Source organism: Ipomoea nil, unplaced genomic scaffold (assembly GCF_001879475.1).
Source record: "Ipomoea nil cultivar Tokyo-kokei standard unplaced genomic scaffold, Asagao_1.1 scaffold0684, whole genome shotgun sequence".
Taxonomy (NCBI): Eukaryota; Viridiplantae; Streptophyta; class Magnoliopsida; order Solanales; family Convolvulaceae; genus Ipomoea; species Ipomoea nil.
The window spans coordinates 2,132,922-2,156,626 of record NW_017617112.1 but is presented as its reverse complement, the minus strand read 5'-3'; the positions used below and the strand labels follow the sequence as shown (position 1 = coordinate 2,156,626).

The following is a 23,705-nucleotide window of genomic DNA, read 5'->3' as shown; positions in this document are numbered from 1 at the left end:
TGCGGGAAACACGCTAAAATCCTATGCGCGTTCGGGAAAATTTGGGTCGGGACCACACGGTAGTAGCCTAGAAAAGCGGTCAGGAGGGCAGAGATCGGTATCTGGATCGGGGCCAGGAGCGAGTCGTAGTGCATCCCGATCCATTTGCCCTCGTGCCTGTCGATGATGTTCCCCAAGTTCCGGCTGACGTCGAATCGAACTCGGCCGGTGAGCAGTGCGGAGATCTTCGCGGCTTCCGATTTCGTCAGCAAGCTATATTGCTGCTCGACACTGTCTCGGTTCAAGAAGACATACTCCCCATCGGTCGGTGCAGGTGTGGCAGCCGGGTCTTCCTCGACCGGCTCCGGGGTGGCTTCCCGGTCGCTAGTTGGGGGTGCTGGCTCGGGGTAATCCCCAATTACCCGGGTCGGCGTGCCCCGAATGCTACCCGTCGGGGAGTTTTGCGCGCTCGTTGATGTACGATCGCTCTTGCTACTCGAGCTGCCTAATCCGCTCGAGCTTGACGTCCCTTCTGAGCTGGACGACCTTCGTTGTTCGGGGGTCTCTCGTGGTCGTTGAGTGACCTCTGGTGAGTAGGACATGATGTCCACCTCTTCGCTGATCTCCTCGACCGAGTCGTCGTAATCTGCGACGGAGGCGTTATGGCTATCTGTATCTGACATCCTATAGTTTACCTAAAGGCTGGTCGGGATGGTGTTAGGGGTCGGAACACTTGGGTCGTGGTCAGCTAAGGCCCGAGTTCAACTAGGGAAGAAAATATAAAGCAAAAAATTGAAAAGTTAAAAGAGCAGGAAACTTACCGGGTGATGGTACTTGGCGAAGGAGAGCTGAAACTCGATTGCTCGACTGGCTTGCTGGAGTACTCGCTCGGGATGCTCTGGCTATACCGATCGACTCAAGAGGCTTGGTAAAGGTTCAAATGAACTCCTTGAAGGCCTATTTATAGGAGAGAATTTGGGCGGGAAACGATCCACTTGCCCGATGTGACTGTTCTGGACTCCGAGGTGACCGTTGCGATCGCAGAGGCGTGCAGAGGTCGACACGTGGCACAAGGGAATGACAGCTGTCCGGTCGGTTTGGCGGCGGACGTTTGGACTTCTTCATCCCGTCCCGGGCTTATGTCTCCGGCCCAGCGGCTATAAATACCCGCGGTGGCAACAGTGTGAGGGACTTTTGGACGATCGATAGGTTGTTATCAGAACATCCCGACCGCAGTCAGTCGGTACTCGGAACAGCCGTTTAGATTGTACTTAGGAACTTCACTTGATCAATAAAATCTCTATTTGCTTTAATTGGTCTAGTAATCTCTATTTGCTTTAATTGGTCTAGTATTCTTTAATTACCGCACTACGTGGCAATTAACACTATCAAAAATATTTTCTGAAAAATGACTCATTTTATGGAAAACATTTTTCAGAAGTCATTTTCGTACTTTCTAAACAGAGCCTTAGAACAATTGGTCTTCATCTAGACATCTCTAATTGTACTCTCATTACACGAGCAATATAATACAAGGACAGTTTTAATTTTCTCCTTCAAATTAAACTTTATACATTATCTTTATTTCCTTTTATTAATTCGTCTTAGTTGATTTGCCCCCCCCCCCCCCCCCCCCCCCCTAGGTTAATGAATTTCACCATTATTGGTGCTTTCATTGAGAGCTCGAAATGCAAGCAACTCGTGCGAGATCATGGCAGGAGACCCTTCTACAGCCAAGCAAGCATATCGTTAGATACCAATAAAACATGGCTTTGTAAAAGCATTTTTCCTACATTGGTTTGGAAAAATTGGCTCCAGAGTACCTTTCTGGAAGATTTAATTATGACTCTTCTAAATTAACTATGAATAAATTCCAATTTTTAATTTTAGAATGAAAGAATTATTTCTCTATCTCCTATAAAAGCCTTGTTGTTGGTAGATTGTTTTGCCTATTGGATTTTTTTGTTTCCTCTCTTCTCCTCTCTCATTTTTCACTTGAAAATTTCCGCCAACACTTCCAAAGTACAATGTGCTCATCCTGTGTTCTAGTTCGCTGGGTTTTTCGTTTGAGTGCTCAAATGTTAAATCTTAATCCGATTTATCTTAGGAAACTGACGTTACAATGTTTCTAGTACCCTCGGGAGGTAGCAAATCGGTTTTAAGTGTTAGTACACATGGCTCGATTTCATCCAACTTTTTATCTGTCAGGTTTACATTTTCAGATTATAAAACCCTCTTCTCGTTTACGTTTTTATTTGGTATAAATAATTTTTTTTTTTGTTTTGTACTAAAATTTTGTTGAAATTAATTTTCTAAAATTAATTTTCTAAAATTAATTTCCATTTTTCTTTGGGGTGTGTTTGTGTGTGTGTGTGTGTATTATTTTGGTAAAGGATGTGTTGGTCGAACCACTCTAAAAAGGGGTTAACATAATTTTCGTTGTGCATACTCTTCGAAACGTTAAAGTCACCTCTCGGGTACTTTAACGAATCCAAATTGTTTTCAAAATTCGTACAAGTCTATTCACCCACCCACCCCCCCCCCCCCCACCTCTAAACTTGTACCATAACCTCCACAAGGACCAACATGAAGCCTTTCTCAATGTCATTTCACACTCTTATAACACTTAAGGACATTTTCATGACTCATGAGTGTTTCAGAGATGTTTCTTCAAAACATGGTGTCCTAGACATCCCATACATCCCACACTTGGGAATTGGGATGTACTCACATATGTTGATGATATAAATGAAAATAGTTTCAAGATCAAAAGCACAATTCATAACAATCACCAGCAAAAGATCAAGATAATCAAAGTAATAGGTAAAAATGTAAAGAAATGAAATAAGAATGGACTTATCTATATTGAGATGAAATTGGAAATGGAGATCTTCAATCCTTGATCAAATGTAACAATTGAAATTGAATCTAAGTAATGCTTGTATTTGGAAAGTGAAATTTACAAGAAATTGTATCTAAAAAGTTTTGAAAATGTGAAAGGTAAAAGGTCTCTGAAAGTATTCTATGCAGTTTCTAAAAGAAAAGTAAAAAAGCTCCCTTCTAAAATTATATCTTCTCCCTTTTATACTTAACGGATTAGCCTTTGTTATGAGGTCCGTCACGAGCGTAACGTGCCTCATAACAGCAGGAATGACTTGTGGATACCTTCCATTATGACTAGAGTTACACGCGTAATGCACATGGTTGTAAAAATCGGTCTAGGCACCCGCCTAGGCGCTAGGCGCCTCTAAACCGTCGCGATTTCCTCCCTAGGCGCCCGCCTAGGTTACCGGCCGCCTAGGCGTCCGCCTAGCGCCTAACTTGGTCGATTTGACCGCCTAGTGTCTAAGTTAGTCGAGTTAACTCGTCCATTTCAGTCGAGTTAACCCGATCGGCTCGGCCTATTTTTTTTATTATATATATATGTGTGTGTGTGTGCGCGTGCGCATACATATATATAATATGACATATATACACTCGTAGACTAGTTTGATACTTTGAATCTTTGGATGATTGAAGTATTTCGGTATTTCATATTTGAGTATTTTTAATTTTTAATATTGTTTTAATATTTTTTTTTTTTTGAAAACCATTGTTTTGATGTTATGACTTTTGAAGTATCATTAATTCATTTATTTGGATGTGTTATTTGATTAAATGTTGAAAACAACCTCATTAAAATTGTCAAACTGCAAGTCTACCACTGTTTTTTTTGGCGTCCGCCTAGCGCCGCCTAGGCGCTAGGCGCTGTCCGGGCGCCCGACTAGCGGCTAGCACCTACTGCAACCATGGTAATGCATGCTTGTAGTAGCAAAAACGACGTTCAGAAGCCCCCCATTATCCCCGAGGTTACGTGCATGCTGCTTGCTCGTAATAGCATAACGCTCTTTCAAATGTTTCTCATTATGAACCCTGTTATGAGTGTAACTCTACTCATAATAATGGAGATGGACTTTCTGAACTTGAGCATTATGAGCCCTATTATGAGCGTAACGTTGCTCGTAACAGAAGAGAGTTGGCTTCCATCCTATTTTTGCTTCATTTTCTCCAAATTACCCTTGAATTGGTTATTTTTAGCTTCAAAATACAAAAATGTCAAAAATTAGTTCTTCAACACAATTTATAATATATTTGGACATTTAATTTTAAGCTCAAATAAAGAAACTCGAATCCCATATTAATTAGCATGCATCTTAAAAGTAGCACAATTTAACACTTTCACAATGTTCACATTTTAAATCTTGCTTGTCCTCGAGGAAGACAAAGAATTAGCCCAGAAATGACACAAGTATGAGTCTCAAGCAATGGAAATCACAAGTTCACAATCATCAAATGAACAAGCTATGTACGAGTCCAGGTATGTTGTCTTTTTCTTTACCTTGTCTATGAACCAGAGTGGGTATGGACAAGTTTTTTAGACCAAAACTCAAGGGAAAGAACCATGGGTTACACTCAATTCTTTTCATTATGGACACACCCAAAAGTTGACCTCTCAAAACACACCAATCATGCAAACAAATTAAAACCAATCAATTGATAAATCAAAGGGCCTTCCCAAGAAGCTTGAACCAAAAACAATGGGAACAAAAATCACAAGTTATTCCAATCTTAGTTGGCCTCAAAGACGCATTTAAGCAATGTGGTAGTACCCTTCAAAAAAAAAAAATAGCAATGTGGTAGTATGATACAAGTCTCTCCTCGCATTTTGGGTTAGCAAGCTTTCTCTCTTTTATTCTAACCACTAAAACTTTCCCAAGTGAAACAAGACTACAAAAACACAAAGTTCAATATCCTTATGAACTTTGGTACATATATCTGTTTAGGATATAGTAGCAAATTTGGTCCTTACGAGGTAGTCTCACCTTTTTATTTTCCCACTAAAAATAGGATAGCTTAGAATCTTTTAACTTTTTAAAATTGTTTCTTTCACATCCTTAAAATCTCAGGTCTTTTTCTTGGAAGAAGAGGTTCACACAAGCTCACATAGAAAAATAAAACTCATCTCATCTTGCCTTGTATCATACCGAGAAAGTATTTTCTGGTACCACCTTACAAGCCAGAAACCATATTGTGCAAGAATTTCCATTAAATAGTGAAACTAAGGTACAAAAATCAATTAATTGAATTGCACACAAGCACACAATGAATATTAATTGCAAACTTAAAGTGGAAGTGTGCAATTGTGGTCCTACACAAGCCTCACAAGTGGGTTAAGAAAGCAATTACCAAAAATTTTGATGCAATAGGCTTATCCACCAACCACTCCAACAACATAGACAATCCAAAGACAAGAACAATACAATATTAAATCATACACGTGCACAACATATTCATCCAATTATTGAGATTTATGAAACCAATGGATTAGCTCACACACCAAAAAGTGCCAAGTGCAACAAACACCCCTTTCCACACTTTAGAATGGAACATCTTAACGATGTTCAAGGAAAAGAAACACAAGGATAATGGTGGGATGGGTAAAACATACATGGCTTCCACTTTTCACAGTTTAGAAATTTCTATGGGGATAGCAAACCATGACTTCCCCTTTCTACATTTTAGAAGTGTGTATGGGGAGACACAGACAATGCAAAGCAAGATATGTCAAGAATAACAACTGAAAGAGAAAGGAATATAAGGTAAGGGATTGTGGACTCCCTCAAAGGAATGTGGTGGAAGGAGGTTGGTCTCCACAATCAAATCTTATCCCTTACCAATCAGCATAACAAGATAACCAAAGGTAATTAGTACAAATAAATAGGATGGGAGTAAAGAAAGGAAAATGAAGGCATACATCAGTATAAAGGGAGAAAATGTCAAATAGCAAGAAACTACATAATAAAAGAGTCTAAAATGAGAGTCAAAGTAAAAGTGCAGAAAAATAAAGAGTGTCAAATGATGCATCATAATAAGTACAAACCAAAGTCCAATATCCTCAATCTCAAATGAACAACAGACTCAAATGATTAAGAAAGTTCAGGGGTACGTGGTCTTGTGGCAGTGTAGGATGTGGTGTTGAGAGGTAGGAGACCTAGGAGGGCGAGGGTCTAACTAGAGGGACTTCTATTGGGGCCTTGCGGGAATGGTTCTGAGCCACTTTTTGTGCCTTATATCCCATCCCCTAGATAAAAGACAATAGGGTTCCCTTTTTCTTTTTTAAATTTCTTCTCTTTTTTTTTTTTTTTTTTGTTGGAATAAGGACTACATGATGAAGCTATGGAGAGGAAGAGAGAATGGAAAATGCAGAGAGTATTATTGAGTGTTGAGTTTGGTACAATATATAGGGAGAGAGAGAGAGACGGTTACAACAAAAAAAAGAGAGGGAGAGAGGGAAAAGATATTTTCATCCTCCAACACCCCCCCCCCCCCCCCCGTACGCTGGAGCGTGTAGATCCTACACGCCCAGCTTAGATACAAAAGAACGAAATGGAGAATCAATAAAACTGCTGCTTAATCCACTTCTAGATTGCTTGTTTTTGCATGTGAGCTAATAACAGGGTTGCTAATTCTTGGTAGATATTCTATTAGATGGCTATGGCTCTCTCTAGAGACTACTGTCTCTGATATATCTGAATCAGAGATCTGCTGAAGAGACTCAAATGGATGCGCTACTTTCATCCAAGACCATTGAACCAATCACGTTGCTTGTCTCATGGCCTTTGGGAATTTTACTGAGAACCTTTTCATTGAACACTGCATATTGCTTCTTGATCTCTGCCTCAGCCTCGAAGTCTCGAAGTCTAGCTAAGGCTGTGTTGAGTTTGTCTCATATATGGATTAGGAATATGAGTTTGTCTCATACTAGGAGTAGGAGTGAAACGGGTAGACCCTTTGTACAGGGATTAGATGCCTATAAATATATTGGTTCTATCCCTAAAGGGTTGTGTCACCACTATCACCATCATTATGAATAAGAGTATTAGTTTCACTCCCGTGGATGTAGGCACATTGCCGAACCACGTAAATCTTGTCTTCTTTACCCTTTCTGCCATTGTTATTGTTTCTTGTTCTTGTTAATCTCAACAAATTGGTATCAGAGCACGGTTGAGATGGTTAGTTCAAGTTCAAAATTTGAGGTATCAAAGTTTGATGGTATAGGGAATTTTGGGTTATGGCGGTCTAGGGTAAAGGATTTGTTGGCATATCAGGGCCTTCTGAAAAACTTGAGGGCGGAAAATCCAGCAAATCTAGAAGAGGCTGATTGGAAGGAGTTGAAGAAGCAGGAAGCTACGGACGTGGTACATGCTGATGACTCTTATTATAGTGAAGGTGATGTTCTAGCAGCTACTAGTAACAAGTTCGAACATTATTTGGACTTGTTGGGTGTTTCTAGATGCTAGATGAGAAGGTAGTGAGGCGCGTTGTGGTGTTGGGCAGCGCGGATACCAGGAGGGGTCGTGGACCTGGTATCGGTATGAGCTTGGGACGAAGCAGTTCGTGAACATGCACGGGGAAACATTTGATGTTGCGTGGTGCGTGTTGTTGACCAGTGGCAATTGCTGGTTAGTGGAGCATTGGGCAAGGCACACGGGTTTAGTGACTTTGCAGGGGCGCTGTTGTGTTGGAGGCAGCGTGGATACCAGGAGGGGACATGGACCTGGTATGGGCGGACTCTTCAAGATGAAGAGGTTCGTGAACATGCACTGGGAATGTTTGATGCTGCGTGGTGCGTGTTACTAACAAGTGGCAATTACTGGTTAGTGGAGCATTGGGCAAGGCACACGGGTTTAGTGTGACTTTGCAGGGGCGTTGTTGTGTTGGGGCAGCGTGGATACTAGGAGGGGACATGGACCTGGTATGAGCTGGATGCAGGATGTCAGCTAAACGAGACAGTTAGCATGAGTCGCGACTGGTATAACAAGTCGATGGCTGAGGGCGAATGGCTTGGGACGAAGCGGTTCGTGTACATACACTGGGTAACGTTTGATGCTGAGTATGCGTGTGGCTGGCTAGTTGCGATGAGCATGGTTGTTCCTACCCATGTGTATATGTGAGATATAAGTCTTTTTCTCCTAAGTGGCATAATTGTGAAGGTGGAGATGGTGAGATAAGTCTTTTCTCCTAAGGGACATATTTGCTAAGGTGGAGATTTGTTGAGTTATCTTTTTCTCTTAAAGAACATATTTGCGAAGGTGGAGATAGTCTTTTCTCCTATAGAGCATATATGTGAAGGTGGAGATGGTGAGATAAGTCTTTTCTCCTAAAGAGCATATTCGTCAAGGTGGAGATTTGTTGAGTTATCTTTTTCTCCTAAAGAGCATATTCGCCAAGGTGGAGATTGTTGAGTTTGTCTCATATATGGATTAGGAATATGAGTTTGTCTCATACTAGGAGTAGGAGTGAAACAGGTAGACCCTTTGTACAGGGATTAGATGCCTATAAATATATTGGTTGTGTCCCTAAAGGGTTGTGTCACCACTATCACCATCACTATGAATATAAGAATAGTTTCACTCCCGTGGATGTAGGCACATTGCTGAACCACGTAAATCTTGTCTTCTTTACCCTTTCTGCCATTGTTATTGTTTCTTGTTCTTGTTAATCTCAACAGGCTGTATTGATTTCAATCCTAAGTGCAGAAGCCACACCAAGGACAATATCCCCAGGAACGTAGACTTAGAGCATACTTGTAGACGCGATTGATATCGCATACTTGTAGACGCGATTGACATCGCATACTTGTAGACGCGATTGACATCGCATAATTGTAGACGCGATTGATAATAAACCATTTTCTCTTCTTCCTGCTTTCACCTTCGACTTCTCTCTTCCTTTCCAGATCTTCTGGATTATAGTTTCTCTTCTGCGTGAACAAGTTCCACTGCGGAACGGTTATGGATGCCTTGAGCTCTGCCTCCAGCAATGCCTCTAGTCCTCTCTTCAGTGCAGAAACAGGCGTCCTTGAGCTCTGCCTCCAGCAACGCCGCTTCCTCCGGCGCAAGTCCGGCTCGCACCAGGTCCTTCACCTGAACTGGAGATCGACTCCAAATTGACGGACGAGCTCCTTCCTTCCGTTGTGGAACGGCTGTGGAGATCACCTGAACTGGAGATTGAATGATCGGTAGCGATGGACAGACTCCTTGGATCGGCTACGGAAATCTGTTGCTCCGAACTCAGATTCCTCTGCGGAATCGTTGATGATGCGGATTGGATGATCGGTAGCGATGTGGATTATGCATGTTCTAAGATTTCCTTGAGTTGCATTGAAATATTCACTTCAAAGTCAACAAAATGTTTTTTTTTTTATTTTTTATTTTTTATAAAACCTATGTCTCTCTCATTGTTAGGATGTTTTGATAAAACCTATGTCTCTCTCATTGTTAGGTTGCTAAGAACTTTGTGTTTTTTAAATCCTAAAACTCTTATCAATGCCACGTAACAATTTATCTTGCAACAACTCTAGTTAAAATATATGGTGGAGAATGACCGCGTATGTTAAATGTGTAGCAATGAAACTAAAGCTGCTAATGAACGTAACGGAATAAATTGAAAAAATTATAATTTATGCCCCTCTATAATATGCCAATTATCAATGTCATCTTTAAATTATTAGTGGTGTAAATGTTGCCCCTCAATGGTACATATATTGCATTTCCCGTATTGTATAGGAGGGACAATATATGTACCATTTTGAAAATTGAGGAGCAACATTTACACTATGGAGGGGCACTAAGTTACTAACATAATTGTGTAGAATTTTCAATCATGAAGTATAAGAGGAAAAAAACTAATACACTATTAATAAGACAACATACAATAAAATAATAAATAGTGTACAAAAAGTATTAAAAAAAAAAAGACAATAATTACAACAAGAATAGAAACAGTTTACTATACAGCAGTCAATCCTAAAGGTCAGCAAAACCAAATAAACCAGCAACTAAGGAAAAGAAAAATAACACACTGAAATTATATGTATTTAATAAATTAAAGATTTAACATTTTAAAACTATACAATATATCCACCATCAATGCTTTGAAAAAGAAAACCAAAACAAAAAACTAATATATTATATATTGATTTAGAATAAGCATATATAAGCGCAACTTTAATGGTGGGTTTTCTTGAGTTTTTTTATTAATTTGGAGAAGAGAATCTTTGATTCTTTGGATTTGTCTGCAAGAAACCTGTTTTGTGTAAAAAAAAAAAAAACAAAAAAAACAAAAAAAAAAACAAAAAAAAAAAAAAAAAAAAACTGAAGAGGCACTTGCTCTTTAGCTTGTGACTACTTCACTTTTTAATTTTTAATTTTATTATATTTCTTACTTCGTTTAATGGGTTCCAAAAAATTCCCAAAAACAATATTGCAGAGTAGATCAAGTACTCGACCAATCAACGTTTAGTTTTTTCTTTCGATGGTAGGGTGGGAATTCAGTAGTGATGAAGACCTCTTGTGCGGAATGCCCCATAACTATTTCTTTAAAATTTAAACAAAACTCCCAAAAAATTGTTAGGAAAGACCGTAAATTTATAAGAATCGTTATCATGTCAAGAGCTTCATTATATTATATTTTCTTTTTAAAAAATGGTCAAATAAGTTCCTAAACTAAGTCAATTAGGTCCTAAAGTTTCAAAATGTGCAATTAAACCCATAAACATATTATTTTGGTCCATTGAAGTCCAAAAACCAGTTGTTAAGCTATGAATGTCATTAGGATTCGGGCGATCCTCCGACCCGCTCCGACAACCATCTGACTAACACCGACAACCCCCCAACCATCTTCACGCGAGATTTTGGGGACAAACACTAGCGATCGACATCTGTTGAATCGTCACAGGTCGAGTTTGAAGAAGGCGACCATTTTTTGCTACCTTATGCTCCAAAAGGCGACCATATTTTGCCGCCTACTCCAGCAAAAAGTGACTATTTTTCGCTCGCCTTCAACTCTAATAGAAGGCGAGGGTTTTTTATCACTGCTCTGGAAATATGCAACCATTGCTCTGGAGGAAAAAAAAAAAGGACCAAATTTGGTCACCTTCTTTGGCAAAAGAAGACCAAATGGTCACCATTCCAACAAAGCGACTACTTTGGTTAACTTCTCAGGCAAAAGGTGACCATTTTGGTCCCTAGAGGTTGGTTAGAGGGGAGTTAGTGGAAGGGTCGTAGGAGTTTGCCAGAGGGTCACTAAAACCTTAGTGACATGATATTTCACTAAAAATATGGGCATTTGGTCTAGTGGTATAATTCTCGCTTAAGGTGCGAGAGGTACCGAGATTAATTCTTGAAATGCCCTATAATTATTTCTGTAAAATTAATATATTAAACAAAACTCAAAAAACTGTTAGGCTTAACTTAACATGACAAATCGTAAATTTATAAGAATCTCGGGTAAATGCAATGGCATGGTTTATGGATTGGTTATCATGTTAAGATCTTCATTATATTTTCCTTTTAAAAAATGGTCAAATAAGTTCCTAAACTAAGTCAATTAGGTCTTATAGTTTCAAAATGTGAAGTTAAACCCATAAACATATTATTTTGGTCCATTGAAGTCCAAAAATCAGTTGTTAACCTGTGCATGTCATTAGGATTCGGGCGATCCTCCGACCCACTCCAACAACCATCTGACTAACACCGACAACCCCCCAACCATCTTCACGCAAGATTTTGGGGACAAACACTAGCGATCGGCAACTGTTGAATCGTCACAGGTCGCGTTTGAAGAAGGCGACCATTTTTTGCTACCTTATGCTCCAAAAGGCGACCATATTTTGCCGCCTAATCCAGCAAAAGGTGACTATTTTTCGCTCGCCTTCTACACTAATAAAAGGCAAGGGTTTTTTATCACTGCTCTGGAAAAATGCAACCATTGCTCTAGAGGAAAAAAAAAAACAAAAACAAAAAAAAAAAAAAAAACAAAAAAAAACAAAAAAAAAAAAAAAACAAATTTGGTCACCTTCTTTGGCAAAAGAGGACCAAATGGTCACCATTCCATGAAAGCGACTACTTTGGTTACCTTCTCAGGTAAAAGGTGACCATTTTGGTCCCTAGAGGTTGGTCAGAGGGGAGTTAGTGGAAGGGTCGTAAGAGTTTGCAAGAGGGTCACTAAAACCTTAGTGACATGATATTCCACTAAAAATATGGGCATTTGGTCTAGTGGTATGATTCTCGCTTAAGGTGTAAAATTAATATATTAAACAAAACTTAAAAAACTATTAGGTTTACCTTAACATGACAAATAAATTTATCAGAATCTCGGGTAAATGCAATGGCATGGTTTATGGATTGGTTATCATGTTAAGATCTTCATTATATTTTTTTTTTAAAAAATGGTGAAATAAGTTCCTAAACTAAGTCAATTAGGTCTTATAGTTTCAAAATGTGCAATTAAACCCATAAACATATTATTTTGGTCCATTGAAGTCCAAAAATCAGTTGTTAACCTGTGCATGTCATTATGATTCGGGCGATCCTCCGACCCACTCCAAAAACCATCTGACTAACACCGACAACCCCCCAACCATATTCACGCGAGATTTTGGGGACAAACACTAGCGATCGGCAACTGTTGATTCGTCACAGGTCGAATGTGAAGAAGGCGGCCATTTTATGCAACCTTATGCTCCAAAAGACGACCATATTTTGCCGCCAACTCCAGCAAAAGGTGACTATTTTTCGATCGCCTTCTACTCTAATAGAAGGGCGAGAGTTTTTTATCACTGCTCTGGAAATATGCAACCATTGCACCAGAGGAAAAAAAAAAAAAAACAAAACAAAAAAAAAACAAAAAAAAAAAAAAACAAAATTTGGTCAACTTTTTTGGCAAAAGGGGACCAAATGGTCAGCATTCCATGAAAGCGACTACTTTGGTTACCTTCTCAGGCAAAAGGTGACCATTTTGGTCCCTAGAGGTTGGTCAGATGGGAGTTAGTGGAAGGGTCGTAGGAGTTTGCCAGAGGGCCACTAAAACCTTAGTGACATGATATTCTACTAAAAATATGGGCATTTGGTCTAGTGATATGATTCTCGCTTAGGGTGCGAGAGGTCCTGAGTTCAATTCTCGGAATGCCCCATAACAATTTCTGTAAAATTAATATATTAAACAAAACTCCCAAAAAACTGTTAGGCGTATAAGAATCACGGGTAAATGCAATGGCATGGTCTATGGATTGGTTATCATGTCAAGATCTTCATTATATTTTCTTTTTAAAAAATGGACAAATAACTTCGTAAACTAAGTCAATTAGGTCTTAAAGTTTCAAAATGTGCAATTAAACCCATAAACATATTACTTTGGTCCATTGAAGTCCAAAAATCAATTGTTAACCTGTGCATGTCATTAGAATTCGGGCGATCCTCCGACCCACTCCAACAACCATCTGACTAACACCGACAACCCCCCAACCATATTCACGCGAGATTTTGGGGACAAACACTAGCGATCGGCAACTGTTGATTCGTCACAGGTCGCGTGTGAAGAAGGCGGCCATTTTTTGCCAACTTATGCTCCAAAAGGCGACCATATTTTGCCGTCAACTCCAGCAAAAGGTGACTATTTTTCGCTCGTCTTCTACTCTAATAGAAGGCGAGGGTTTTGTTTATCACTACAATAGAAATATGCAACCATTGCTTTGGAGAAAAAAATATTTTCTAAAAAATGACAAAATTTGGTCACCTTCTTTGGCAAAAGATGACCAAATGGTCACCATTCCATGAAAGCGACTACTTTGGTTACCTTCTCAGGCAAAAGGTGACAATTTTTGTCCCTAGAGGTTGGTCAGAGGGGAGTTAGTGGACGGGTCGTAGGAGTTTGCCAGAGGGCCACTAAAACATTAGTGACATGATATTCCACTAAAAATATGGGCATTTGGTCTAGTGGTATGATTCTCGCTTAGGGTGCGAGAGGTCTTGAGATCAATTCTCAAAATATCCCATAACTATTTCTGTAAAAATTAATATATTAAACAAAACTCCCAAAAAACTGTTAGGCTTATAAGAATCACGGGTAAATGCAATGGCATGGTCTATGCATTGGTTATCATGTTAAGATCTTCATTATATTTTCTTTTTAAAAAATGGTCAAATAAGTTCATAAACTAAGTCAATTAGGTCTTGTAGTTTCAAAATATGCAATTAAACCCACCATCTGACTAACACCGACAACCCCCCAACCATCTTCACACAAGATTTTGGGGACAAACACTAGCGATCGGCAACTATTGAATCGTCACAGGTCGCGTTTGAAGAAGGCGACCATTTTTTGCCACCTTATGCTCCAAAAGGTGACCATATTTTGCCGCCTACTCCAGCAAAAGGTGACTATTTTTCGCTCGCTTTCTACTCTAATAGAAGGGCGAGGGTTTTTTATCACTGCTCTGGATATATGCAACCAATGCACCAGAAAAAAAAAACAAAAAAAAAAAACAAAAACAAAAAAAAAAAAAAAAAAACAAATTTGGTTACCTTCTTTGGCAAAAGATGACCAAATGGTCACCATTCCATGAAAGCGACTACTTTGGTTACCTTCTCAGGCAGAAGGTGACCATTTTGGTCCCTAAAGGTCGGTCAGATGGGAGTTAGTGGAAGGGTCGTAGGAGTTTGCCAGAGGGCCACTAAAACCTTAGTGACATGATATTCTACTAAAAATATGGGCATTTGGTCTAGTGGTATGATTCTTGCTTAGGGTGCGAGAGGTCCCGAGTTCAATTCTCGGAATGCCCCATAACTATTTCTGTAAAATTAATATATTAAACAAAACTCCCAAAAAACTGTTAGGCTTACCTTAACATGGATTGGTTATCATGTCAAGATCTTCATTATATTTTCTTTTTAAAAAATGGACAAATAACTTCCTAAACTAAGTCAATTAGGTCTTAAAGTTTCAAAATGTGCAATTAAACCCATAAACATATTATTTTGGTCCATTGAAGTCCAAAAATCAATTGTTAACATGTGCATGTCATTAGGATTCGGGCGATCCTCCGACTCACTCCAACAACCATCTGACTAATACCGACAACCCCCCAACCATATTCACGCGAGATTTTGGGGACAAACACTAGCGATCGGCAGCTGTTGATTCGTCACATGTCGCGTGTGATGAAGGCGGCCATTTTTTGCCACCTTATGCTCCAAACGGCGACCATATTTTGCCGCCAACTCCAGCAAAAGGTGACTATTTTTCGCTCGTCTTCTACTCTAATAGAAGGCGAGGGTTTTGTTTATCACTGCTCTAGAAATATGCAACCATTGCTCTGGAGAAAAAAATATTTTTTAAAAAATGACAAAATTTGGTCACCTTCTTTGGCAAAAGATGACCAAATGGTCACCATTCCATGAAAGCGACTACTTTGGTTACCTTCTCAGGCAAAAGGTGACCATTTTTGTCCCTAGAGGTTGGTCAGAGGGGAGTTAGTGGAAGGGTCGTAGGAGTTTGCCAGAGGGCCACTAAAACCTTAGTGACATGATATTCCACTAAAAATATGGGCATTTGGTCTAGTGGTATGATTCTCGCTTAGGGTGCGACAGGTCCCGAGTTCAATTCTCGGAATGCCCCATAACTATTTCTCTAAAATTAAGATATTAAACAAAACACCCAAAAAATTGTTAGGCTTACCTTAACATGAAAAATCGTAAATTTATAAGAATCTCGGGTAAATGCAATGGCATGTTCTTTGGATTGGTTATCATGTTAAGATCTTCATTATATTTTCTTTTTAAAGAATGGTCAAATAAGTTCCTAAACTAAGTCAATTAGGTCAAATAAGTTCCTAAACTAAGTCAATTAGGTCTTATAGTTTCAAAATGTGCAATTAAACCTATAAACAAATTATTTTGGTCCATTGAAGTCCAAAAATCAGTTGTTAACATGTGCATGTCATTAGGATTCGGGCGATCCTCCAACCAACTCCAACAACCATCTGACTAACACCGACAACCCCCCAACCATCTTCACGCAAGATTTTGGGGACAAACACTAGCGATCGGCAACTGTAGAATCGTCATATGTCGCGTTTGAAAAAGGCGACCATTTTTTTGCCACCTTATGCTCCAAAAGGTGACCATATTTTGCCGCCTACTCCAGCAAAAGGTGACTATTTTTTGCTCGCCTTCTACTCTAATAGAAGGGCGAGGATTTTTTATCACTGCTCGCGAAATATGCAACCAATGCACCAGGAAAAAAAACAAAAAAAACAAAAAAAACAAAACAAAACAAAAACAAATTTGGTCACCTTCTTTGGCAAAAGTGGACCAAATGGTCACCATTCCATGAAAGCGACTACTTTGGTTACCTTCTCAGGCAGGTGACCATTTTGGTCCCTAAAGGTTGGTCAGATGGGAGTTAGTGGAAGGGTCGTAGGAATTTGCCAGAGGGCCACTAAAACCTTAGTGACATGATATTTTACTAAAAATATGGGCATTTGGACTAGTGGTATGATTCTCGCTTAGGGTGCGAGAGGTCCCGAGTTCAATTATCGGAATGCCCCATAACTATTTCTGTAAAATTAATATATTAATCAAAACTCCCAAAAAACTGTTAGGCTTAACATGACAAATCGTAAATTTATAAGAATTCACGGGTAAATGCAATGGCATGGTCTATGGATTGGTTATCATGTCAAGATAGTTCCTAAACTATGTCAATTAGGTCTTAAAGTTTCAACATGTGCAATTAAACCCATAAACATATCATTTTGGTCCATTGAAGGCCAAAAATCAATTGTTAACCTGTGCATGTCATTAGGATTCGGGCGATCCTCCGACCCACTCCAACAACCATCTGACTAATACCGACAACCCCCAACCATATTCACGCGAGATTTTGGGGACAAACACTAGCGATCGGCAGCTGTTGATTCGTCACAGGTCGCGTGTGAAGAAGGCGGCCATTTTTTGCCACCTTATGCTCCAAACGGCGACCATATTTTGCCGCCAACTCCAGCAAAAGGTGACTATTTTTCGCTCGCCTTCTACTCTAATAGAAGGCGAGGGTTTTTTATCACTGCTCTAGAAATATGCGACCATTGCTCTGGAGAAAAAAATATTTTTTTTAAAAATGACCAAATTTGGTCACCTTCTTTGGCAAAAGATGACCAAATGGTCACCATTCCATGAAAGCGACTACTTTGGTTACCTTCAGGCAAAAGGTGACCATTTTGGTCCCTAGTGGTTGGTCAGAGGAGAGTTAGTGGAAGGGTCGTAGTGGATTTAGCCAAAGGGCCACTAAAACCTTAGTGACATGATATTCCACTAAAAATATGGGCATTTGGTCTAGTGGTATGATTCTTGCTTAGGGTGCGAGAGGTCTTGAGTTCAATTTTTGGAATGCCCCATAACTATTTCTGTAAAATTAAGATATTAAACAAAACTCCCAAAAAAACTGTTAGGCTTACCTTAATGAGTTGTTGGGCAAAGGTATAAATAGGGGGATTATGTTTTCTTGTCAAGATCGTAAATTTATAAGAATCTCGGGCAAATGCAATGGATTGGTTATCATGTCAAGATCTTCATTATATTTTCTTTTTAAAAAATGGTCAAATAAGTTCCTAAACTAAGCCAATTAGGTCCTAAAGTTTCAAAATGTGCAATTAAACCCATAAACATATTATTTTGGTACATTGAAGTCCAAAAATCAGTTGTTAACATGTGCATGTCAGTAGGATTCGGGCGATCCTCCGACCCACTCCGACAACCATCTGACTAACACCGACAACCCCCGAACCATCTTCACGCGAGATTTTGGGGACAAACACTAGCGATCCGCAACTGTTGAATCGTCACAGGTCGCGTTTGAAGAAGGCAACCATTTTTTGCCACCTTTTGCTCCAAAAGGAGACCATATTTTGCCGCCTAGTCCAGCAAAAGGTGACTATTTTTCGCTCGCCTTTTACTCTAATAGACGGCGAGGGTTTTTTATCACTACTCTGGAAATATGCGACCATTACTCTGGAGAAAAAAAAAATTAAAAAATGACCAAATTTGGTCACCTTCTTTGGCAAAAGAGGACCAAATGGTCACCATTAGGGCTGTGCAATACTCGAAATATCCGAACAACCCGTCTGACCCGAACAATGATTCACCGAATGGGGAGGAAATCCGAGAACTTCGAATAATATCCGAACCGTCAAGTGATTGTTTGTATATAAAAGGCGGAAGGGTAGGGTTAGGATTTATCCCATCCGAACCCGTCCGAGATCCAAAGTATATGCTTAGTATAAAACCGTGCTTAAACCTAGTGTAACACCCCCTAATTTCCATACTGAATTAAGCCTTAAACATGCAGATAACTAACCAAAACATCAAACACAGCGGAAGACTGAACAAGGTTTATATAAACTGGAAATGAAAAGGGTGTTATGCCATGCTCACCCAGAGGTGAACGCACAGGCTAACATCTGCATAATTTACAATCTAAAATCCATACATAACAAAAGTACTAATGTCTATCCTCGGCACACAGGCCATAACAACACAAACGAGGGATCTACACTAATGGGATCTAAACCGCGCTCACGTCTACACATCACCTGAAAGAAACACATAAAAGATGGGACGACGCCCGGTCAGCAAATGATGCTGGTAACCCACCAATACATGTGAAATATCATACATAGATAGGATATACGTATGTAAAATCATTTGCGAAACGGAATATATATATATATATATATATATATATATATATATATATATATATATATATATATATATATGTTCAAAGCCAAGAGTAGAAGTCAACACAAGACTCTAAGCACTCACAACAAGACAAGGGAGCACATCCCAAGACCATAAGGAACAACAACGACTCACAAGAACGGCTCAAGGCATAATCTACCATCACACAGTAGATTAACACCCGACATGCATAACACAAGAGAATAAGGCACAACTAATGGCAACACATGCCTTTGTGACAACACATGTCACAAATAGAGAAACACAACAGCGGCTACACAAGCCTTCGTGACATCACCCATCACGAATTGATATGTCTTCCTTATGCCCGGTTCCAACCTTATGGCTACCCCCAACCTTATGTCTAGTTCTAACCTTTACCTCCAGGACCCCTGTACACCAAGTCCAACCTTTTCCCTCCGAGGACCGTCGTCCCCATCCGCCAACGACCGCCAACAAAATCACCGATTCATAGTACACGAGGGTACCGATCACACACACGGCAACACATGCCTCCCAAGAAATACGTGAACCTTACACAAAGGTCACAAACTCCATAATCGCGTCATGGCCACCACGAGGACCACTGCCGTACCTTGGTGACTAATGTCCCATACCACAAATCGTGCAATCCAGGTACAGCCACACACACCACACCACAACAGGAATCAATCAACGGATCACAACGAAGATATGAAACCATACTCAATCAAGGAATGGATCACAGTCCAACAACAACGATGATTAACACAAGTCATCATCAACCAATAGGAAAGTACAAACAACACACATGCAAGCATTTAAACACCGAACTAGCATGCTTATCAAACGGGTAAACCAAACATAGTTCCGAAGAACACACAAGACTCATCACGGTTCAACGAATCACAATGTTGAACACTTAGCACGATTCAAGACACCAAAACCTACATGGAATCCTACCATATAGTTCTAGACATACGAAACATCAAGGAAACGCTCAAATAGTTCCACAAAAGAACAACGGGAAGTCAAAAGACCAAATACCGAGTCAAAAGAATCACGGGGAACAAATCCCCAAACAACACCATATTGTTCCCCACGGGTGGACCCACGGGTAGGCCCCCACCCGTGGTTCCGCCCGTGGGTACATACCCACAAGCCACTTGTACCCCGCGGGTAGGGTGGCGGGTAGACCCCCTGCCCGCCGTTCCGCCCGCGGGTACATACCTGTACACCAAATAATCCCTTCGGGGATTTTCAACACCAAGCTCAAATTCAAGTCCAAAACATGCCAAATCTCACAAAATACAACAAAATGACTTGAATCAAAGGAATAGCCATGCAATGGCATACAAGAACCCTAATAACAAGCTCTAGATATGCATTTTCACAAGACAATGCATAAACACTCACATTTCATAGCAAAATCACATGTAGAATTCAAGAATCATCATATAGGTAAGCAAAATAGATTTTGTAGAGCATGGGTTACCTCTTGTATACAAAACCTTCACTTAACACTTCACCAAGCTCCTAAAAAGGATCACCTTCCAAACCCACTTCAAGAACACACCAAAAGATCATAAAGATTATATCTTTAAAGAAAGACATCTTAGAAAATACTACAAACACAAGATGAACATAGATCTTACCCTCCTAGGTGCTCAAATGTATGAAAGGTAGAATCTTGGAGACAACCTTTGAAGATTTAACAAAGCTCCAACTTGGCTTGGAAGAAAAGCTATCTAACTTTTAGAGAGAAGGAAGAGCTCAAGTTTGGGAAGTGTAAGGAGAAAGAATGAGGAGTGTTTACTAGGTTAGTTTACATTACTAACACAAGGTGAAATGTCTTGAATACCCTTACTAGAATGAAGAGGTGTAAGGGAACAAGGGAACTACTCACAAAGCTTAAGGTACAACCTTGACTTTGGGTTGACTAGTCAATTACTAGTCCCCGACTATTGAATTTTCAGGAATTTAAGGAATTAAATTACCAGTTGAATTATGATTAATTACTTAATTAATCTCTCAATTGAATTTGGATTACGGGGTGTCACACCTAGGGTTTGCCACTTTGCCATTTCCTTTCTCTGATTCTCTCCACTCCTTAGAGTTAAGAGAGCTTCTTCTCGATTTCTCCTTCCCATCTGATCTTCAGTCCTTCTCATCTAATCTTCTTCCATAAGTTCCGTTCTCCTATGAATCTCTGATTCTCTGAAGTCTGAGAGTCTCAGAGTCTGTCCATCCCGAACTCCCCTTCGAGTCTTCGACAGTTCGACGGGAATCTTGTGGAAGTCTCTGTGCAAACTGGAAAGACGTCATGACGGTAGAAGCCGGACGCTAGTGGAAGTTTGACGCCTTGAATCCCTAGATCTCATAGGGAACCTTTGAGAAAACAAGTAAAATGTAACTCTGTCATTTTTTTTTCTTATTTTCCCGTTGCATGTTTGTCTGATCTGTTCTAGTTCTATGATGTTGCATGAACACTAATTTGTAACTGAACCCTAATTTTTAGGGTTTTCCACATGCGTGATGAATTTGTGCTTATTCTGATATGTGTTTGTAAGTTTATGGTTAAAGGACCCTTAAATTTGTAATTTCAAAATGTATGGTGGTGGTAGAAGCCTATTGGAATTGTAATTTATATTATGAATTTATGATGTCCATGTTGAATGCTGATGGTTGACTGTTGGAAATTGGAATTAATGTGTTATATCACTTATATCAGTTATATGTATGTTGTTAAGAACTTATGGTGCCATTGTGGAAGTACTAAGTATGGTTGTATGGTTAATTGGTTATGTTAGTTGTTGGATGTTGAATACTTGAATTGTTGATGCCTTAATGGTTGACTGTGGAAGTGTTAAGCCCTAATTTTTGGGCATTTCCATAAAATGATGAGTTCATGATTCATGAGTCCTGATTATGGAATGAATTTGTTAATGTGTTATATGTAATTATGTATGTCAGTACTGAGTACTTACTACTGACTTACTGAGTATGGTTGTATGGTTAAATGGTTAATTGGTTAAATTGTTGATCCCTTGATGGTTGACTGTGGTCTGTGAAAGTGTTAAGCCCTAATTTGTGGGCATTTCCATAAAATGATGAGTTCATGAATCATGAATCCTGATTATGGAATATGTATCAGTGTATGTCCTTATGTGTGCTTGTGTGAAATGTGAATCACTGAATCCTAAGTTTGTAAGTTATGTGAACCCAATTTGCTCATCCTTAATTCCTTATAGATGGAGAGCAATCAAAATATAAGTAGAAGTGGAACTGGACCTCTTCCATCTTCAACAGTGGATGAACAAGGAGTACAAACCCCAGGCATTGAGACAAATGCTCAACAGTCTATGGCCACTCCTAATTTTCCTGCTGTTAAGAAGAGGAAGGAATTAGATTCTAGATCCATAGTTAGGGAGCACTTTGAAAAGATCAAAGATGCTGATAATAAAGTGATTAAAGGCAAATGCCTTTACTGTGCAAAATAGTATTTTTGTGAAACTAAAAAACATGGCACATCATCATTAAGAAATCATATGGTGAGTTGTCTTAAAAATCCTCATTCAAAGGATACAAGGCAGTCTCTACTCACATTCAACACTCTGTCCACTTCTGAGGGTGGAACAGAGGCTCCTGAGGGTGTTTTGGGGACATGGGTATTTAATCAAGATGCCATTAGGAGGGCCCTTTGTGAGATGATAATCATAGATGAGCTCTCTTTTATGTTTGTAGAGGGCCAGGGGTTCAAGAGGTTTATTCTGGTTACTTATCCTAGGTTTCTTATCCCTTCTAGGTGGACCATTTCTAGGGAGGTCTACCAAATTTTCCTTGATGAGAGGCTAAACCTTAAGAAGTTGTTTAGAGTGGGCACTCAAAGGGTTAGTCTAACCACTGATACATGGACTTCTGTCCAGAGAATTAATTATATGTGCATTACTGCACATTTTTTAGATGACTAGTGGAAGCTTCATAAAAAAAAATTATATCCTTTGTCCCAGTTTCTTCTCATAAGGGGGAGTACATTGCAAAAGCCCTAGACAGTTGTTTATTAGAGTGGGGAATTAAGAATGTGTTTACTGTAACAGTGGACAATGCTTCCTCTAATGACACAACTATGGGGTTTTTTAAGAGTAAACTGTTATCTTGGGGTTCTTCTTCTGTTGAGGTTTAGTACATGCACATGAGGTGCATAACCCATATTCTGAATTTAGTGGTCCAAGATGGGTTGAAGTTTGCAGATGAGTTAGTCAAGAGGGTGAGGGATGCAGTGAGATGGGTTAGGAACTCACCAGCTAGGCTGAAAAAGTTCAGAGAGTTTGCTGAACTATTTGGTGTGGAAGCTAAATCAGCTTTGCATCTTGATGTCCCTACAAGGTGGAACAGAACCTACATTATGCTCAACACTGCAGTTCAATATCAAGTAGTGTTTGATGCATATGAGAGAAATGACCCCTCTTATTCTGCTGACTTGGGGAGTGCTCCTTCCTTCTTGGATTGGTGTTCTATGGAAAGCTTAGTGAAGCTGTTGAAAGCATTTTATGATATGACAGTGAAGATCTCTGGTTCACTTTATGTCACATCTAACACATTCTTCTCTGAGATCTCTGATCTCAGTTGCATGCTTGAAGCTATGGTGAACTCTGTTCATGAGACTGAAAAGGTATTATCATTTATCTTTAAATTTGTTTGCTTTATTACTTTTTGTAAGTTGTAAACTTGTAAATTTTTTTTTCTATTTTAGGCAATGGGTACACAAATGAGGAACAAGTTTGACAAATATTCGGGGGATCAAAAAAAATGAAATCTATCATTTTTTTTTGCCAATATTCTGGACCCCATAGATAAGGAGGAGTACATGCCTCATCAGTTTGCCCAGTTTTATGGAGAAGTGAAAGGCAATGTTTGTTTTACCAAGGTCCAATCGGCAACGGCTGCTTTGTATGATGACTATGCAGCTACATACTCTGTCAGTTCTACCCATACTGCATCCTTTACTCAAGCAGTCCAGTCTGAGGCTAACCAGGCTACTACTTGTACAATTGGTAGGCCTCAGTCATCTTTGAAGAGCCAACTTAAAAAAAAAATTTAGAAAGTAGTGGAAGTAGTATGCAAACTGAG

At 39.5% G+C, this 23,705-nt stretch overlaps 5 non-coding genes across 5 annotated transcripts; all 5 read left to right on the top strand.

The window, feature by feature from the left end:
• Positions 1 to 12,921: 12,921 nt before the first annotated feature.
• On the top strand, positions 12,922 to 12,993 carry TRNAP-AGG. Its single transcript has one exon. It is a non-coding gene; the product is annotated as a tRNA-Pro (tRNA).
• Positions 12,994 to 13,782: 789 nt separating this feature from the next.
• Positions 13,783 to 13,854, top strand: TRNAP-AGG. Its single transcript has one exon. It is a non-coding gene; the product is annotated as a tRNA-Pro (tRNA).
• A 716-nt stretch (positions 13,855 to 14,570) lies between these two features.
• Positions 14,571 to 14,642, top strand: TRNAP-AGG. Its single transcript has one exon. It is a non-coding gene; the product is annotated as a tRNA-Pro (tRNA).
• A 763-nt stretch (positions 14,643 to 15,405) lies between these two features.
• Positions 15,406 to 15,477, top strand: TRNAP-AGG. Its single transcript has one exon. It is a non-coding gene; the product is annotated as a tRNA-Pro (tRNA).
• Positions 15,478 to 16,336: 859 nt separating this feature from the next.
• Positions 16,337 to 16,408, top strand: TRNAP-AGG. The gene has a single exon. It is a non-coding gene; the product is annotated as a tRNA-Pro (tRNA).
• The last annotated feature ends 7,297 nt before the right edge of the window (positions 16,409 to 23,705 follow it).